This window comes from Pollicipes pollicipes, unplaced genomic scaffold (genome assembly GCF_011947565.3).
Source record: "Pollicipes pollicipes isolate AB1234 unplaced genomic scaffold, Ppol_2.1 Scaffold_7231;HRSCAF=8579_pilon_pilon_pilon, whole genome shotgun sequence".
NCBI lineage: Eukaryota > Metazoa > Arthropoda > Thecostraca > Pollicipedomorpha > Pollicipedidae > Pollicipes > Pollicipes pollicipes.
Window position 1 is genome coordinate 26,366,568 of NW_023597034.1, and position 20,449 is coordinate 26,387,016.

Genomic DNA, 20,449 nt, shown 5'->3' on the forward strand with positions numbered 1-20,449 from the left:
CATGTATCCAGGCTGTGTCCTGCACGCGCCCTATTCAGTTGCCGTATTTGTACAGCTTAGTTCGCTGAACAACGGACGTCAAAGGCTCGAATTATTTGTAAACTTTGTGAGCATGCGAAAGGCTGCCCGAATTCATTGTTCCAGAACAAGGCAACCTTTTGTGACGAAGGAGCTTTTGAGCCCCAATAATGGAGCAGAATGCACTTGTTTGTAGTTTTTCAGTGTTTTTGCTCAGTTAACCCCGCCGCAATTCTGGAGCCGATGTGTTGCCAGATTTGGCAGCGCCACTAGAAGCGCTGCCGTACTTGTCATTGGTACGACGAGTGCCCTCAAGTTCCCCCATTATGAGTGCCCCTAATTAAAGTCAAGACCTCTCAGAATCATCACAACGCAAAGAACAAACGACTCGCGAACATGTGAATTGAGCGAATAAGCAGGTTGTACAACTCCATATGCTCAATTCAGAGATCAATTTTTATGCAACCAACCCTTTCAGCGCTTTGGTCACGCGATCGCTGCACGCGGAACCAATCTGCTTTCCCGAAAACAAGATGGAACCATTATTTGCTGCTTTTACGGATGTGCGTTATGAGAAGGACGAGAAAAGAACGCAAGTGGGTCACACCACTCCAATGTACGTGAGAGTTCCATTTTAGATCCATCAGAATGTTGTAGTCCTAAGTAACCTTCTTGACTTTTGTTCATTGTAACTAAGCTGTTAACATCGTAACTAAAAGATAATTGTAGTTTTATTTTGAACACCGCGTGTAAGCACATTTACATTTCATCACAATATTTTAATCACGCACGAGTAAAAACTATAAGCAACCCTTGCCACCAACCAACAAGCACTGCCATTCGCAGAAACAAAACCATAGGATCCAAAATAAAAAGACACACGCTCAGTGCAACAGCAATAACACTTATGCCTTGCGAAATAAAATGATAAAGATAGGTCTTTCAACGTAGAGCTTGTTGATCATATGCATCATATGTTGGTCATATGATCATATGTTGATCATTGCTACTGCCCGACTTCAGATGTTCTATTTTCAAACACCCTGAAAACGGCACGGTACTCACACCGGCTCAAAAACGGGGCATTCACCCAGAGTTCCGCAAGGCACCAGGCACCGTCATTGATTTGACGCCTATGGAAATTCTTGTATAAAAGTGTACGGGAAACCCGGAGGGCGAGAACGGGGAAAGAGGCACCCTAATGTTGGGAAAAGGCGGCGATAGGACTGTGGGACGTGATAGCATGTTTACCAAACGTTCTTGCCCGCCACATTGTAAAGTTCGCGGGCGCGCATGAATCATAATGCACGCTATCACGTCCTGACAACGAATGTCGGCGGTGCCGGTGCACATAGGGGAACTTGGTTCCTGGGACGGCCAGAATCGGTTCTAAGGGCTCCATGGAAGGGAAACGGTGAGTGGTGAGGTTTTCGTGAGCGCGTTTTTAATTTGTCTGATTGTTTTTGTACCATCGCTCCATGAGAGACGTCGGTACGGAGAAATTGATGGAGATGGGAGTGGGGGTGGGAGAGAAAAGCAGGGACAGGGACATGGGACATGCCCCTCATGCGGCAGCGATCATCCCACTGCTTAACGGTCTGCTCTCCAGACTACTGACTGCCTCCAGACTTCAAATTCGTGTGACGCCCTTACTGTTCGTCATGCATCTCAGTGGCGTATTCGGCATCTCGGAGATGAAAAGCCATCCACCATGAAACGAAATCTGTTTTTCTTTTGTGAGAGAACCATGTCTTTACTCGTATTGCCCCTGTACAAGTGTTCCAAAGCCATTTTGCGAACGGAAAGGTAACTATGACTAATCTCGTATTCACACTCCCGCCCGCAGTCAAATTCATCTGACTAAAATGCAGGTCTTCTGCGACCAATGCTAGCCTGTTTTCCTAAGCACGATTGGAATAGTCATCAAACTGTCCGGCTCATCTTAATGAAGTAGTGATGTTCTTGCCATGTTTTTCCTTCTGTCCGCCAGTACGAACAGCGTTTGAGATATCATTTTCGCATCCGGCGGTCAAATATTATCCCAGCACATCTGAGTTACGTAGTAAACACAAACGCTCGATGCTATGAATAGAAATGAGGAAAACACGAGCATGCATAGAGTCATAAGTATTAAACACGAACATCGGATGAATTCGCATCTGAGTAATGGCCAGATGGCCAGCCATGCATCAGCGGATGCAGCGGAAAGCGGCATCCCTGCGCATAATGGGACGTCACTTAGTGCGGATGAAGCCATTTATACCATCACTAGACAACTGCTGAGAGAGACATTTGACCAGAAGTATGTGATCACGGGTTATCTTGATAAACAATTCCTCGGTATTGAGCGCAGACGTCAAGAAGGATGCCGCTCTAACGGTGGGATAATGCGGAACCGCCGCACAGGTGACGAGTGGAGGTTATTACAAAACGGATGCCCACGTGCAGATGGTGCAGCGTCGTTTTCAGGTCTGACGGGAAGCTTGGCGGAAGGCCGGTCCCTGTTCTTTTGCGCGCCGATCCTGCTGCGCGTGCCAACCATGTGCGTGATATCTACGATAAGCGCGCCATATGTGAACAACGCCCGCGCGAGTTTCTGAGGTAATGACCGCTGATGTGACCGGATGTCTTTCAAGACGGCTTGCGGCTTGTTTGATGCCATGCCGAGACGTCATTATGATTTTTTTTTGTTTGGGGGGGGGCTGAATTTAAGCCCGCCGTAAGGCCTGCAGGCTGTGGGCAGTGGACTCGTTGTTCTGATGGGAGGTGCGGCCCGTCCGGCAGCCCTGTTAGCGTGCTGTTTGTTATCGCGTGATAAGCACGACCATGTGGAGGCTGGTGTGAGGCTGGTGTGATTCACCCGATGCAACACTCGAGGCTCACCGACACGATTACGTCACCGCCGAGAGCTCTGCGAAGCTGGCGGTCCATGGGAGTGCCATGCTTTTATGAGTAATCAAAAAAAAAAAAACCAAACGCGACTGGATACCTCCCTCTCGCATTCTCGTGCGCGCCGCAACAAAAGGCGGCGGGCGGACATCGCGTGGCTTCGCGCGGTCCCTGCAGTCAGCTGACGTGGCAAGCGCTGCGGCGTGCAGAAGTTTACACCAGTGGCCTGCCATCGCCTTCCGAGCGTCTCCCCATGACGTCACTGGTACGTGACGCAACGGGATTCTTCGAGCGGTGCGCGCGTGATTTCCGGCGGCTGGCGCTTCCTGGACGAGCCTGGGGCGCCCGGATAAAACTGCCGCCGCCGTGCGTGGCCCGCATAGTTGTGAGGGACGGAAGGTGCGGTGAAGTGAAATCCTGCGTGGAAGTCTGCGTGGTGCGATTAACGGTCCGCGAGACTTACTGTGCGAGGTGTTGCTCGTCAGCTGGGTTCTGCTCTCCACCGGAGGGAGGCCGTAGCAGTGAGGTTGAACATGGTGGCCAGCTGTAAGGTGAGCATTGACGCTGAACTTGATGGCCGGTTGTAAGCTGTAAGGTGAGCAGTGAGGTTGAACAAGGTGACCAGCGATTAGGTAGGCAGTGAGGATGAGCTTGTGGCCAGCTGTGAGGTAGGCAGTGGGGCTGAGCATGGTTACCAGCGGGGAGGTGAGCGGTGGGGCTGAACATGTGGCCGACTGTGAGGTGAGCGGTGGGGCTGAAAATGTGGCCGACTGTGAGGTGAGCGGTGGGGCTGAACATGTGGCCGACTGTGAGGTGAGCGGTGGGGCTGAACATATAGCCGACTGTGAGGTGAGCCGTGGGACTGAGCATGTAGCCGACTGTGAGGTGAGCGGCAGGGCTGAACAGGTGGCCGACTGTGAGGTAAGTAGTGGGACTGAACGTGGTAACCAGCGGTGAGGTGAGCAGTTCGACTGAACATGTGGCCAACTGTGAGGTGAGCGGTGGGGCTGAACACGTGGCCGACTGCGGGGTGAGCGGCGCTGAGACACCGCCAGGTGCCGGCGGTGTCTCAGACTCTCCCCGCGCTGACACTTCAGGGACGGGACGCGGGACGGGACCTGACTAATGTCCCCATCGGTATGCATCGCTGGGGAGATGTGGTCGCGAGAGCTCGGCCGTAGGCCAGGAAGGTTGTGAGCGAGGCCGGCTTCGCGGACACTAACTTCGCTCGGTCCTTGCGGCACGAGGTCTCGGAATAATCTTCGTATTCAAGCGATAAGTCGCGCCGAAGAAATCAAGTGCGCAGAGAGTTGCGCTAACACTCGATTAATGGAATTTTCAGCAAATGCTGTTGAACGCACCTGCTTATGTATCGAAACACACTCCAGGGAAACCTGCACACGGTGAAACACCTGGCATTCCGAAGTAGGTCACCAATACAACAATGCATGTGTTGACACGGCCGGGAATTTTTGTATTTATCAGTCGCTATGCCTCGTGTTTATCCTTGCGGCGACTTCCGGACTGCTCGCGTGACTTGCTTTGATCCTGAAGAGTCGCGCTGGGTATGGGGCTTCGATTGGAAACGTGTGACGCTTCCTTTTCTTCCATATCGTTCAAGGCAACGTCAGAGCCTTCCTCTTGGCTGTCGTGTTCATCCTGTGCGGTATCTGGCGAAAATTCAAGGCCAAAGTCGAAGCCATATAAAAATGCGCCCCAGTGACAGCTCGTTTATCATGTACCAAGCGGCAAAAACCGTGTTTTTGACATGCAGATCATGGAACAACTTTGTCTTCTAGCCAGTCAAAATGTGAGGACTGCTTGCCGAAACCCTGCGTTGGTGAAGTATTTTGCGTGTGCATTTAGCTATCGACAACCGTCCACGTATGGATGCACAGGTTTGAAGACTAACGCTGTCATACTTGTCGCCAATTGCCACCCAGCCTAATTCTTTTGAAGCAAGGTTACTGATATCAGATAAGATTACACAATTCATTAACATGCGCTTTGGCCGCTGCTCAGGAGCGGATTGAAGCGATGCATGATATGCTGCCAGAAGGACGAATCACGCGCAGCGCCCGGAGGGAAACGGCATTTTTGTACAGTTTAGCCGGCAGCGGGGCGGGTGCGAGATACCACACAAGCAGTCATAGAGGCCCACTGCATGAACTCGGAGTCCGCTGTGTGATCTCTGAATCCGCTGTGTGATCTCGGAATCCCCTGTGCGGCCACAGAATCCGCTGTATGATCTCAAAGTCCGCTGCATGACCTCGGAGTCCGCTGTGTAACCTCGGAGTCCGCTGTGTAACCTCGGAGCCAGCTGCATGACCTCGGAGCCCGCTGTGTGACATCGAAGCTTGCTGTGGGACCTCAGAGTTTGCTGTGTGATCCGGGCATCCTTGCATGCAATGCGAGGATGCCTGGGCGAGAGACATAAGCCTTGAGTGGATCGTAGATGAATTTTTTTACGATATGCAACTGCGTGGAGTTTTACACACTCCTCATGTCTTATCAGTAAAGGTACGATTGGTGATACGGCGAATCCACTTTTTCGTTTTTTTCCCGTCGTGGGCTATTAAGCTCAGACTACCGACCTACCACATCCTGGCTTACCGAACCCGCCCCCACCCCACGATATCTGAACGTGACCACCCAGCCGCGCTGACGAGGACGCCCGCCTGACCGCAGGAGGGGCCGGTGATCCCGCTCCGTCTCACCATGCCGGAGGCGGGCGGGGCCTACTACAACCCAGGCCTGCAGGCCGACGCGCCCCCGCCGGAGTCCAGCAACGGCATGGTCACCATCGACATCCGGGACGAGGAGGACGCCTACACCAAGGTCAGTCTGTGGCGAGGATGGCGGTTACGTGCGGGCGTGAATATGACGTGACTGTCGCCTCATGAGCGAGGCACACCGCGGAAGTTTTGGAGTTGGAATCATTGGAATTGTGGTGATACGTTTCGCTATCATTGTTAGAGTGTTACACTTTATTGGCACATTAATAAAGCCAAAACGTAAAGCCGGCAGTATTCAACTTGTGTTTTACACTTCTGACTGAAACTGCAAAAATCTGCAAAAATGAAACTGCAAAAATCAGATGACGTCATCGCTCTCTTCTACCTTGGTAGGAATTGCTGTCTGGTAGGGATAAGGGCTTGGTGGAAATTATGCCAGACCTGACATACCTGTGTGAAGCTGACAACAAGCATTAGCCCACCGACGTTACGCGTGCCTTCCGCTGCTCAGTATGATTCGTTGCACCGAGTAAAAGGTACTTACTTGCAATTGATGGCACTGTTACAAAAATGAAATACAGTGATGTTTTTCTTCTTCCTCGAGTGGAAGTGCAGATGAGCGTCTGAGCCAGTACGCATTGGAAATGAGAGGACGGCTTGTCAGAGGCGTAAGCAGGATTTCAAAATGGGAGGCGGAGGGGGACAATTCCCAACTTTTCGTAGCAAACCAACTTCAGCGTCCCGCAGTCACGCGCAAGTTGCAACATTGCATAAAAAACTCATTTTCTGGATCGTCCGATTTATAGGTACCTACTTGGTAGGGTGGAGCCACGGATTTCAAGTTAGGGGCAATATTTTCAAGGGGTCTCCTGCACAAAAAGGGTCTCCTCACTGTGGGGCCCCCCTGGGAGGGTTATATTCCAGGGGAGGGTGCCGAAAGCGTGTGCTCCTTTATGAAACTGTTACATGCATCGCATCCAAGAGGATATATGACAATAATAAAGAACAGAATGGAGGGCCTCCTGATCCAGAGCAGAATGCTTTCGATTCACGAAGGGGCTTTCAAATCAGAAAAAGTTTTTGTGCTCAAGATACGTCTCTTTCTCAGTTGTTGGTTCCCCGTTTATCGGAATTTTAGTAATCTGCGGGTAAATCCTTTAGTTTTGGAAAAGATGGTCCTCCCCAAATCTTTCAAAGGGGCGGGCAATTATCCCCCCCCCCCCGTTTCCTACTGTGCCGCCCTGCACCACTTTGAATGCACGATATGCTACAAAGGCAAAGCAGCAGGCAATTATGATTACCTATATGTCACCTGCCAATAAAAGTAGTATGCCGCCCAGGAGCTAGGAAGTAAGTTATTGTAACAGCAATTAAACTGCAATATCCCTCACGCTCCCCATGAAAACATACGCACCTGGGAAAGCTAAATGCGAGAAGTTAATCGGCTCAGTTCAAAAGGTGAACAATTTAGTCAATTTCAACAACAATTTAAAAAAAGACATTGAGATCCCTGACCAAAACTTAAAGGAGCCATGCGGCCTGGTTGGTGTTTCCGACTGTCACTGTCACCCTTTTTTCACCACAATAACAAGAGAAATATGCATACATGACCAATGTGGTTATGTCTGAGGCTTGCAGAGGCCCTACTACAGCACAATGCATCCAACAAAAGCCTCAAAACAACAAAATATTTGCCACTAACAACAAATACCGACCTCGCCAACGTGTCCAGGCAACCCGCACAAACAGCTCGATAAATACTCCAAGACGACGGTGGCTTTCACGTCCTGGTCGGCCAAGTCCGTCCTGCAGACGGCCCATTCTGATCCGTATGGGGCCCATTATGACTTGTAAAAGAGCCATTATTGGCAGTAGATGGTCTATTCGTGAGTGTGGGGGCCCACTTTGGAATTTTCGAGTTCCCCAACTTGCACGAAGCTCCCGCTTTTATATAGTTCCTGCCAAAACTGAGCGAAGCAAAGCTTTGGACGCATCAAATGTCAATAGTTACTTTGGCTCTAAGATAGATACATTCATTCTCGACTCATCTCCAGCTTATCGACGGCTAGAGCGCCGCGGCGACTCGTTCATTAAGCTCACCGCACAAGTTAAAATTATGCGATCGCGGACAAAGCTCACACATTAGCTCATCACCGTCACTGATGCCGACGCTCCCCTCAAAGCCCAATCGCTCCCACATCGGGCGCTGCGCCATCCCTCTTCCGCTAACATACTCATCGTCACAATACAGACAGGGCTGCGTTGGTGCTATCAGGCGTGAAGACCAGAGCCGTAATCAGTTACCTTTGTTCCCTTTTCCGCTTTCTTTTTTTTGTTGCAATTTTTCCCTGCTTTCTCTTACATTGTCTTTTTGTAGCTGTCCTCACTCTCAGTGCGCACCAACCTAATCCCGGAGGTTGAGCTAGTCTGAACTGAGTCAGTGTATACCTAAGCCTTAGGGGAAGTTCGGCAACTATAGCTCCACTACACTTTGGACGCCTCCACACTTCTACGCACCCTGGTGATGTCTTGTTCGATGAGACGTTGTGTGCAGCCCGATCACAAATGACGGGGCAAAATGTCCGGATGTACCTGGCTGGACGGCGCGGCAGAGACGGCCGGCTGAGAGGCCGTCTCTCAGGTGCCCGGATGTCTGGGAGACGACGGAGCGCCCAGCTAGGTGCCCGCACCAGGCTCGACGCTGTCTCTGATGTCTGAGGGCAAGGGAGCCTCGTCATTGGCAGGCAGTTCGGTCGAGCGACCCGATCCCGGAGGACCTGAATCCGATCGTGACGCGCCGTCGCCGTCGCGTCGCCGGACGCAGCGCCGTCGAGATGCTGCGTTCGGCGACGCTTCGCCCATCAACAGTCTCATTTGATGCAGTGATACAAATTTCCTGGTTTGAATAGCATCCATTACATCATCACCGATTAGAAGACCTCGGTCAGGGCTGCGTTCGGTTTGGTCGAGTTCTGGCTTTCGCCGGATGAGAGCTGAGGGCTCCGAATGCCGTCTTGTCCTGCGACTGGGTGCTGTGGTTGGCGTGTGGGAACATCGTTATGAACTGCACGCCGAATGTTTTGCCTCATTTAAGGCGGGTACAAAAAAGCGACTTCATGATTGTCCATGACAGCCATGGATGGGTTCTCTCCTGACTGACGCTCTCGACGCTCTCTACTGAATTCATGAAGCGGCTAATGCCCTGAAGACATTGGTCGCGCCCCAGGTGCGGGGGAGCAGACACCCAGGCGAAAAAAGTGACAGTTAAGAACAGAGGCACGAGATAGTTGACACACTCCTACAAGATAACAAGGTACATGAGACAGTGAGCTTCGATCTGCTGGATGGTGTAATGCAACCATTTTGAAAAACACGAGGCAAATTTACTCTACCTGACTGGTCGTAATGTGGTATAAGCAAATCCCTTGCTGCATCTCGCCTGCCTCCTGATCCACCGGTGTTTCCGAAAAAGCAAGACATGGACAGTGTTGCGGTACTTGAAAACAATATGATTACGGCAAAATCTCATTTCGAAGCAATTTAGCGGAGACAAGAGAGCAGTCCCGGTTCTTCCACGTCCCACTTCTTGCGACTATCCCCCAAACCGCGGAACGTCCGTCGGCCCGCGGGACCGCCCGCCTCGTATCACACGCGGAACAGCATCGACCCTGCCCTGCAACAACCCGCCTCGGACAGTCCCCAGGTTTCGCGGGCCACACGACACCCGAGCCATGGACTTCACACGGCCAGAATCGATGCTGCTCCTTGGCAACGTCGATTACACAAAGTCGACCCTTTGCAACGTTGCAGCGGTGAGCTGTGCTTCACTCCGTGGGCAGCCACAGTAGAAGGGCGGCAGCCGGGAAGTGATCGTGGTCAGGTCACAAAACGATCAATCGGCAGATCGGTAGGTGCAGGGCTAATAATAAGCCATCATTCCTGCTGGTTAAGGGGTTGAAACCTTGCGTGTGCAATGTGTGAGTCATTTTTGAATCTTTGCGAAGAATGCACCTTTAGGCGCACAGCTACGTGTGGAGGCTTTTGAGCACGCAATGGTGTCTGATTGGTCATCCTGCACGGGGGGGGGGGGGGGGCGCCACATATTTTGGGATAGGGAGAGCGAGCCATAGTCTTCCAGGGAGTCTCCTGGACAAAATGAGGCCTCCCCAGAGGGGGGGGGGGGGGGGGCGGGGCTCCTCGACATTGTCGCATTCAAGGTAAAGGGACACCAAGCATACCCTCTTATAAATTAAATAATTCTGAATGGGAGTCTTCTAATTATCCAGTAAAGGTCTCGCTAAAATAAAACAGGGTCTCCTGTTCCCGAAAAGGGCCCCTGATAAATAAGCGAGTCTCCTTTTGTAGAACAGAATATCTCTAATTTACGAAACGGGGCCTCCAAATTTCGCAAACGGGCCTCGCCATGCAAAAACAGGGCATCTTGAGTCGGAACCGCGACAATCTGGTGCATGAAAGGGGCCTCCTGTATCAGAAATGAGGCCTCTTTAGCATAGAGGGTGCATTCTAATCCAGAGGGGCCTCCATGTTTGTAACGGGGCCTACCGAGCCAGCAAATGCACCTCCTTGATACAGCATCGGGCCTTCCAATCCATAGCATGGGTTACCTCATTCATAAAGATGGCCTCATGGTCCAGAAAACGAACCTCTTAGTGCAGAAAAAGGTCTTCTGAATCCGATTTATTACGCTCTAGCTCAGTTATTGGAGGCCCGTTGGTCGAACTTTTAATCATCGACGAGTAGCTTCAATGCCTTTTAGCTTGAGAAAAAGGGACCTCCTCAAAATTTGTTTGGTTAAAAAGATACTTTTGCCCCCTGCCGGCCCTGCCTCCTTCCCCCATCTGCTGCGCCGCTCCTGGTACCCGGGTTGGTAGACCCGGAGTTCTACAACACATCATGCCGATGCTGAACTTTCTGTCAGGGGCCATTTGTGATGAAAAAAGAAAAATGCGACCCTCGGCGGCCCTCACTTTTGGCTTTATCCCTGTTACGTAGATTTTCTACTGTCAACATCAACTAATACCCTGGAGGAGGGGTCAGGGAAGGGGAGGGGAGGGCTTAATGCAACCCTCTGAGGTTTTCTTATGATAACTCTCCGGCATGTCAGACAATCGCGCCCAAATTTTCAAAAGCCTATTCGGCATTTGATGGGCGTGTTTTGATGTAAAAACCCGTCCCTAGCCATTCCGGTTTCGCAGCAGCGGCGTTTTTTTTTAGAAACACTTCACAGTGATCTACGGCCGGCGTGTGCGGCTGGCAGCAACCGACTTTCCCACGGACCGCCTGAGGCAGGCCAACATTGCTATATTAGCGGAGCCATACTTCATAAACATGTGCCTGAGACGCGTGAAAAAAATACATAAGTGCACTCCGAATTGAATAGGGAGCACGCATGTTCAGGTTCTGTGTCACTAGAAGACATGGAATTGTACATATAAGTATGCAAATCTGAAGAAGTTTGATATCCGGGAAGATTTGACATTTTGACCTAACGCAGTGTGATTCATTTTCGTCCTAGCAACATAAAACCAATTACTTATCGCGAGATGTCGTTCCGACCAAGTCACTGATGTTTTTTTTCACTAAGTTCCATCTTGCTTACTTTGGAAACGGCACCGGGGTTCGCATCGATCACCTCAGTGCATGCGGCGGCCACGTCCACCGGCATTGTGCCATTTTAGCCTAACTCTGACGGCTATTGACCCGCTCACAACCATTGTGTGTGTTGAGGGTGAGGCGATTGTGCATGCTGCTGTATGTCCTCAGGCTGCTTTAAGGGGTCCTGCACCCAGTACCTCCTGGCTTGAAATCGCTGCGTTGGGTGCGCGGGGTCGAAGTTCGTTCACTGCGACTTATCATTTTAAAACGGGCCCGGGGGTGGGGGGGGGGGGGGGAGTGGGGTGAACTTTTGGTCGTGTGTTCAAAGTGGTATACAACTGTCAGACGTTGATAAGGTTTTTTACGTCATGCTAAACCGTTTGAAAATGACTGCTGTGGCCGAAAGCGTCAGTTCCGGGCAAATAAATTCGTTCCCTGCTGACGAATAGTATGCATCCTATTGGGATGGCAGAGTACAGCTTCGCAACATTAGAACACTGTACAAGCTTGTGCAATGGTTCATGTCATACCTAATTCAAGCAAATGAGAAGTTAGTGGTTTCAGTATTCATGCAACAAGCTATGACTATCGGAGAGCTCAGGTAATCCCTGCGTCACACGAAATGATGCTGATAGCGATTAAAACTGTGCTCGGGAATGGTTATCAACGCGCCCTTTTATTAAACCTACGCATGACTTGGCCTCTGCAATTGTCATTGATTCATTACCCATGTTCAGGAGACATGTGCAAGGCTCAGAAACCTCAGCTTACGTGCCCTGCTCGATTTGGCGCTGTCGCCAAAGACGCCAGCGCCCGAAAGTAGGGAGGTTTAAACTTCAAACGCCGATATCTTAAGGCCATCAAAGAATGTCTAATGCGACATGGAAGGGGCGATGGGCCCTCCATACGAATCTGTTCACCTCTGGCCATCCTGTACAGGTGCGCACGGCTGGAGCCCCTGACCTTGCCGCGTGACCTTCAAACGGGCTGTCGGGGTGTGGACGGCCGTCGCGGCCCTGGCTCGTCGCTATAGGACGGCCGGCCGTCGTCAGGGTCCTTGCTAAGCCGATCGCATTGGCTGGTATTGGTAAGTGCCACCAGGCGTAATGCATATATTCATTTCCGCGATATTTCCGTGACATGAATTTACATGGCAAAGCAAGTGGTGTGCGATGCGGTGCTCACATACCATTATTTTTGGCCATGAAGTTGAAATGGAACAAGGGGCTGAGCTGGCCCTAGCATGCCATCGTGCTGTCACTGGGATCACCCTTAGTGTGCGGAGACGTTCGGTCACCCGATTGGCAGGAGGCCTTGGAAGGGAGCAGAAGGTGCGTTCGCATCGTCGCCGTCCGCCCCTCATAAGTCGGCGCGGTGATGGACGCTCCGCAACGGAGGACCGTCCTGCACCGTCCCCCCCCCCCCACCCCAGTGCCTCGCTGCGCCGCGTTCGTCGCCAGCTCGTGCTATCTGGTCAGCCAGCTGGCGGACTGGAGCGTAAAATAAGGAAGGCCGTGGCAGGCTCAGTGGTCGACACGGCGGGCGTGCCGGACAAGTGCTCTGCTTGTTTGCTACAGTACTGTTGGTACCCGAATTCGTCTCACGTGGCTCGTACAGTATACGAACGGGTCCACGGTAAGTTAAATATACGACCCAAGTTAAATATACGACCGCGTCCACGGCAATACCGGCATGCAGCATGTGCGACGTCATGTTGCACTCGGACAATGCCGGCGTTGTAAAGGACCTGTGGACTGATAGGAGCCCTTGGCCCTGCCTGCCGTTTTTGTATGGACTTTTTGCGCCGGGAACTTGTCATACGGCACAGTGAATCGCGCGCCGATCTGGTGGACGCACCGTCTCTTGCAGGCACGGGTTCGACATTTTTCCCAATCAATGGCAGGTCCGGAAGGCCGCCACGACCCGGCCAATCATCCTTCGTTGATCCTGTTTCGCGCGCTGAAGTCTGATGTGCTCGTTCTCTGTGTTTGTGGATGGGCAGAGACGGGCTTCCGGCCGAGCAGTACACGCTGCCAGTTCCGAGCGCAGGGCGCAGCTTGAACAAGACCCGAATAAGTCTTGGTCAGTTTGATCCAACGCTTCTTAAATGCTTAGAAAGCGCTCAGATGAGATCGGTAGTTCAGTGAGATGAGCGAGTGCCATGCATGATTAACTCTAAGGAGGGTCATACTCAGTTTCATACTCAGTCATAACAGTACCATGGTCTAATGCCAATCCCTGCTGTGCGAAAGTCGGTATTGACTGGTAGCCTCAAATGGCGCGACGGGCCTTCTGAGTTCTAAGGACGCATGTGATTCTCAGAGTCCTTAGAGGTCGCACCTCGACGCCTGCCTTACGCTGCGTTACTGGCCCATGTTAAGACGAATCATGTTTCGTGCCTTATCGCGTCCGTGCCGTTCACCTAGCAACCACTCCGGCCAATCCATGAAAAGTCGAGGGCTGACATTCATGGAATGCCTCCCATTCATGACCTGTCGAGCTCAGGTGACTTACGTCGTCGCCTTGCTTTCAGAGCGATCCCGCAAAGCTGCAGTCGCTGGCCGACGAGGATCCGGAGGATAACTCACAGGCAGTGGATGCACCAGAAGACCCTGGCCAACCGGACAGCCTGTGCTCCAAAGCCGTGCTCATGTTCAGGTCTGCTTTGACGAACTTCTTGAAAGGACATCAAACGCTCCTACGGCGGCTCTTCTACGTGTGTCTTTTCCTGGCCTACAACGCATACCTGGGCTGTGCGATCCACCACGCGGTGACGTACGGCGACGGCATCCACTTCTGTGACGGCGTCGGCTTCCTCATCATCATCACTGCACTGGCCTACGTGGGCCTGCTGTGCTACAAGGTGCTGGTGCCAGTATTAGGCGAACTGGTACAACGCCGTGTCTTCCGGCCAACGGGAATTGTGTTCGGCAAACTCTGGTCAAGCAGGTGCGTACTCGGTTATGCAGACTGACGGAGCTGCGTGACCAACGTTTTTAGCAGTATTCCTGTATGCATAATGGAAGGGAATGTTCCACATTTGAAGATATTGAAGCAAATATCAGACATAATAGAACAAGCAAACATCAGACATGATGATGCTCACTTATCATTATTGATGCAATTTTTGAGTGCAAAAGCCTGCTCTAGGCTGCATAATTCTCCGTTTAGTAAATGTGCTCTTCAATGCATCATGGTTTGATTACGTCATCATACCTAGCACAACATTGATTGAGAGTTAATTAAAGTTCGTATAGCTGGAAATGGGGCTCACGAGCGCCAGATATGGACACACCGACATTTCTATATTTTTGGGGGTTTGATCGCCGCACGGCTCATGAAATGGCAGAATTTGAATGGCGTTATTATGACATCACATGAATGCCAAGGTGACTTTAAAATACTCTCCGCGATATACATTTCCCCATTTTCTCGGGCGTGTAGCTCAGAAATTAGTGAGGCATAGCTCTTGAGAAGGGCAGGGTTGTGAAAAGCACTAAAGGGTCTTCGAGATAACTTTTTCGATTCAAAACCCCACATAAATGTGGAACACTCCCTTGCAAGTTTTTCTGGCACAAATCTGTGAATAATACGGCATAACAACCGTTCGGAAGTCTAGGAGACGGCTCTTTCTCTGCACCAGTATCACAGTATCGCTTAAGTCATGATATGGTTGACGACAATTAACTTTATAGGTCATCCACCCGGCCCAGGCAGCATGTCTGTTCGGCTGAGGTGAATGTTTAGAGCCGTCATATACCAAATGTCATGCACCAAAGGGCCAAAAGCTCAATATGTTAGCAATCAACGGTTTCATCATTATGCAAGCTTTGCGGCTGCAGCTAATTCATTTTGAGCCTCCATCGTAACCTGAGCCTAACAAAGAACTCAATGCTAAACTCCTGGCTCTAACCGTTACACATCCGCCCACATCGGGTAAAACCAGAGCTCTGCCCCCCTTGTGGCAATGGTAACTGTTGGAGTGAGTTGGTGTGATGGTGGTCGGAGTCGGCTGGCCCTGCTGCCCCTCTGACCAGCGTGCCGTGCTGCAGGTTGGTGCGTCTCGGCGCTGCCACCGCCGCCCTAGCCGCCATCGTCGTCTACCTGATCCTGGACACGCGGGAGGAGCGCTCGCGCATAGTGTCCGCGTTCGGCGCGCTCGTGTTCGTGCTGGTCTGCTGGGTGTGCTCCCGCCACCCGGGCAAGGTGAGCACGCGCCAGCTGAGCGGCGCAGGTGGTCGTCGTGTCGGGGGAGCGACCGCGCGCCACTACGATCGCGCCACTAGAAATCACTGCTCTTTGCCGTTTTCATGAGCTCGGCGACGACGGCTGCTAAACGCTGGAAGTGGATGGAGATATCATCGCAGCCAAGCAAACCTTCGGCTTGGGCTGAGGCTGAAGATGTGCACTTGGGCATAATGACACTGAGTCGCTGATGCACATGTATTGCGATTCTAAAAGTATAAGACCATACCGAAAAATCTGTAGGGCGCAGCTGAAACTTGTCACAAAATCAAGAGGCATATTTTTTAAGTTCTAATCGGCGCAAAAAAGGACAACAGCGCGTGAGCAGAATCACCACAGCATCACACTGTTCACCATCGAGTCGTTATGTACGCAGGTGAGCCTCATGGGTCACATGGTGGCCGATATCCTCATGGGCCCCAACAGCCCCGGCAGCTCCCCACGAAAAACACCCAGCACCTTCTGGCGGTTTTCCATGAAATTAACGTCTTTCTGAGCTCGCCAGCTAATATCAGTACGTACACTGACATTGACACAGGCCGAAAGTTTTCACTGTCCCGGAGCTGCATAGAGCTCCGTGAACACGTGCAACAAACCGTGTATTCAGTCTCGACAGTCCTTCCAGAGTAGACTACGTTGTGTGCCGTTGCCAAGTCCGGCCAGAACACATCGCCTTTGTGTCTGTGGTACCCGTCTACCCGCGCTTTTAGACGTGCCAGTTCGTATTTCTTGCAGATTTCTCCATTTGCTGCGCTCCTGTACACACTCATTTTGTTAAGCATTCATCATAATCAAAGAACGTGCACATACAGCATCCGGAGGTTGGCCTACCACAGTTAATTCTATCGCAAAAGATGCAAGCTTTGCAAACCCAACCCCATTCGCCCTGACCGAACACGACCCAAAAACCCGACCTGACCTGACCTGAACTGACCTGACCAGTACCCGATACATCCCGCCCGACTAGGTCAGAAAGTGGGAAGACTGAACCCCCCCCCCCCCATTCCCTGTACAATCAGTCAGCTCCGGGCATCAACAGGCCAGTCATTTCTTTCCAAGCCTACGTCGCAGTTATTCTTCACGAAAAAAGGTTGGGCCATAGCCCACTCCGCCCCTTCATGCGGTTTCACGGCAACTAGCGTTCTCTCGACATCGACTTTTCATGATGTTATTCCACGGTCGCCATGCAGTCGCCCGTGCCACGCACAAATATCGCTAAACGGCACATATAGCCGCAGTCGGTGTTAAACTCAGGATTGATGCCATGCTGATGCGGTGATGCCGGCGATGACGTTCGTCAGTAGCGTGGTGACGATGTTCATGCTGAGCGGTGATGCCGGCGATGACGTTACGTCAGTAGCGTGGTGAGTGTATGTCTGCTGATGCGGTGATGCCGGACGATGACGTTCGTCAGTAGGCCGTGGTGAGGAGGATGTCTATGGCTGATAGCGGTGATGCCGGGCGAATGACGTTCCGTGTCAGTAGGGTGGTGAGTGAGGATGGTCATAGCTGATGCGGTGTCTGCCAGGCGATGACGTTCGTCAGTAGCGTGGTGAGTGAATGCCATGCTGAGCGGTGATGCGGCGATGACGTTCGTCCAGAGCGTGGTGAGCTATGTTATGCTGATGCGGTTTCATGCGGCTATGACGTTTCGTAAGTAGCGTGGTGAGTGATGCCGTGCTGATGCGGTGCTGCCGGCGATGACGTTCGTCAGTAGCCGTAGCGTGGTGAGTGATGCCATGCTGATGCGGTGATGCCGGCGATGACGTTCGTCAGTAGCGTGGTGAGTGTGTCATGCTGATGCGGTGATGCCGGCGATGACGTTCGTCAGTAGCGTGGTGAGTGTGTCATGCTGATGCGGTGATGCCGGCGATGACGTTCGTCAGTAGCGTGGTGAGTGTGACAGGAGAGGCCTGGGACAGCCTTTCAAAGCGGTGTGGTTCCTTGCAGGTGATCTGGCGTCACGTCATCTGGGGGCTAGGTCTCCAGATCTCGTTCGGCCTCGTTATCCTGCGATGGGAGGTGGGCAAGCAGACCTTCAAATGCATTGGAGACAAGGTGGACACCTTCTTGGGGTAACACGAACGAAGGGTAGCAAGTTTGTCTTCGGGTTTCTGGTCGATGGAGACTACTTCGTCTTTGCTTTCTCGGTAAGTTTGTTTTCTATATTTTTGGTTTTTAATATGCTTAATGCTCTAATATTCCTCTTGAATACTGACCGACTGAGTCCCTTCCTCATATTCCGATATGAGTGACCAAGCGTATCAAACGGCCTCACACTGGTATGATACAGATACAAGGGAGTGGCATCAAACTGCAACGAATTAATTCGGCTCGTCCAAAAAAATGGAGCAATGTCTGGGCATTTCGCCTGTCCTGTAACGCTTCGCATCAAAACAGTGGTCACGGTCACTGTACATGCCCTAGTTCACTGGCATTTCAGTTCTCGCAGCCAAAGGAATGTGGGCTCCAGATCACTTGTCTGTTGTCTGTCGTCCTCTTGGCTGCAATGATCTACGGATGGTGGTTTGCTGAGGACTGACAACGCATCTGAGGGTCGTAATCGTCGACCCAAAGCAGCCAAAATCTATATCCGTTCTGCAAGAACTGCAGGTGTGGGTCCCGGGTCCCGGTGCCACGTGAATGGGCTCCTTAGCGCATCTGCACGATCCTCGCGTATGCCTTTCAATGTTTCGGAGCTCTAGTAACACCGACCTGTTCCGCTAATGCGCATTCTGTTCGGCAGGTTCTGCCCGTCATCATCTTCTTCAGCTTCGCCATCCAGATCCTGTACTACTACGGCATCATGCAGAGGATCATCGTCAAGCTGGGCTGGTTGCTGCAGGTGACCGTGGGTACCACGGCCTGCGAGTCGCTGAACGCAGCCGCCAACATCTTCGTCGGCCAGTCGGAGGCGCCGCTGCTGGTGAAGCCGTACCTGGAGCTGCTCACGCAGTCGGAGCTGCACGCCATCATGACGGGCGGCTTCGCCACTATCGCCGGCTCGGTGCTGGCCGCCTACGTGCGCTACGGCGTGTCCGCCTCGCACCTGCTGTCGGCCAGCGTCATGTCGGCGCCGGCCGCGCTAGCCGTCTCTAAGATCATCTACCCGGAGACGCAGCGCTCCCGCACTACGGTCGATGACATCAGCGTCGACAAGGGCGACGAGGTGAACGCGCTGGACGCGGCATCGCGCGGCGCCATGAGCGTCGTCAAGATCTGCGGCTACATCGCCGCCTCTCTCATCGCCTTCATCGCGTTCATCGCGTTCGTGAACGGCGTGCTCGGCTGGCTGGGGGAGCTGGTGGGCTTCGCGGCCTGGGCGGGCGCGCCTCTGTCGTTCGAGTTCATCGTCTCGCGCGTGTTCCGGCCCGTCGCCTGGCTGATGGGCGCATCCTGGGAGGAGAGCGGCCACTTGGGCGAGCTGATCGCCCTGAAGACCATCCTCAACGAGTTCGTGGCCTACTCGCGCTTGCGCGATATGGTAAAAGAGGGCTTGCTGTCGGTACGCGGAACCGTCATCGCCACCTACGCGCTCTGCGGCTTCTCCAACCTGGGCGCCATGGGCATCCAGATCAGCGGCCTGAGCGCCATGGCGCCGTCGCGACGCTCCGACCTGGCGCGGCTGGCGTTCAGCGCCATGATGGCCGGCAACGTGGCCTGCTTCCTGACCGCCTGCGTCGCAGGTGCGCTCATCAGCGACCCGTCCAGCGTCACGGCCGCCTTCGTCATCGCGGCCGAGAACGCCACCGCCCTGCCGGCGCTGGCCGAGAACGCCACCGTGCTCGCCGAGAACGTCACCCGCGCTGGCGACCACGGCCGCCGCGCTGACCTAGGGGATGCCGCCGCGTACGGGACTGAGGCGGCGCCGCCGCGCGCGCCTCCGTGGGGGCAGCTTCTTAACTGCAGGGACGGGGCGGGGTGGGCGGGTTCTGTGCGGGCGGGACAGGGTGCATTTATCCGCGTGAGCCGGTTGTAACAACCCTGCCTGGTGCGGAAGACTTAGACACTTCCTGGTGGCTCAGGTGCATTCCACCTGCATATTACCCTTATATCGACGATCAACGCGAGCTCTATTTTTAGCACTTGATATTCTGACTGTGAAACCACCTGGCTGTACAACTATCGTGTTTGGTACCGTGAGTAGATAGCTTAGCAGACCTAGTCTAGCGTAGCGATTTCTAGGTCTTATTTTGTAGCGACCGTTGATGACGCGCCAGTTCACATGCCTCGTGGTGCGCTGCAGCCCATGCGCATGACGATGCATTCCGGCCAGTGTCACACCACGCCAAGGGGCTCCGGCCGCTTCGAGTCGACACGCCCAGCGCACTCACTCCTCGATGACGCCCGGGCAGCTGGGACGGCTGAGGCGCCGTCACGATCGCTGTGCTGGGGCGTGCAGATGCATTCCTGGGCCACTCCCGATTCTGGAGCAGCGTCCAATGGCCGTGTGCCGGCACGTTGGTGATTTTCATTGTATGTGACATATCGTGGCCGTCCATGTGAGGAGTACTGAAGTATGCATACACTTTGTGATTAAACGCTTGTTTGAGTTTTGCAGTCGGAACGTGGGTCAGGGTAGCCTCGGCAGAGCGAGATATCTCTCCGTGGGGCGTTTCCACATATTTTGCACTCGGTGAGCCCAGAATCCCAGTCACGAGCACCTGATCTGCGCCGTGCTCAGGTGCTGGTCACTGGGACGGATGTGTGGCGGGGTGGGCGGACGCTCGCCGGTCAGGGGCAGCGGCCGTCCCGTCTGGCTGAATTGCAGAGTGGGTGCGGACGCACGCCGCCGGCCAAGGGCAGCGCCGTTCCGTCTGGCTGAATTGCGGAGTGGCTGGGCTGCGGACGCACGCCGGCCGGGCAGTGCCGCTCCGTCTGGCTGGATGTGCAGAATGGATGAGGACCGCACGACGGTCAGGGGCAGTGCACGTCCCGTCTGGCTG

The 20,449-nt window shown here is 53.0% G+C and overlaps 1 pseudogene; it reads left to right on the forward strand.

Moving 5' to 3' along the window:
* The first annotated feature begins 3,301 nt into the window (after nucleotides 1-3,301).
* LOC119109903 (sodium/nucleoside cotransporter 1-like) lies at nucleotides 3,302-19,871 on the forward strand (annotated as a pseudogene).
* The last annotated feature ends 578 nt before the right edge of the window (nucleotides 19,872-20,449 follow it).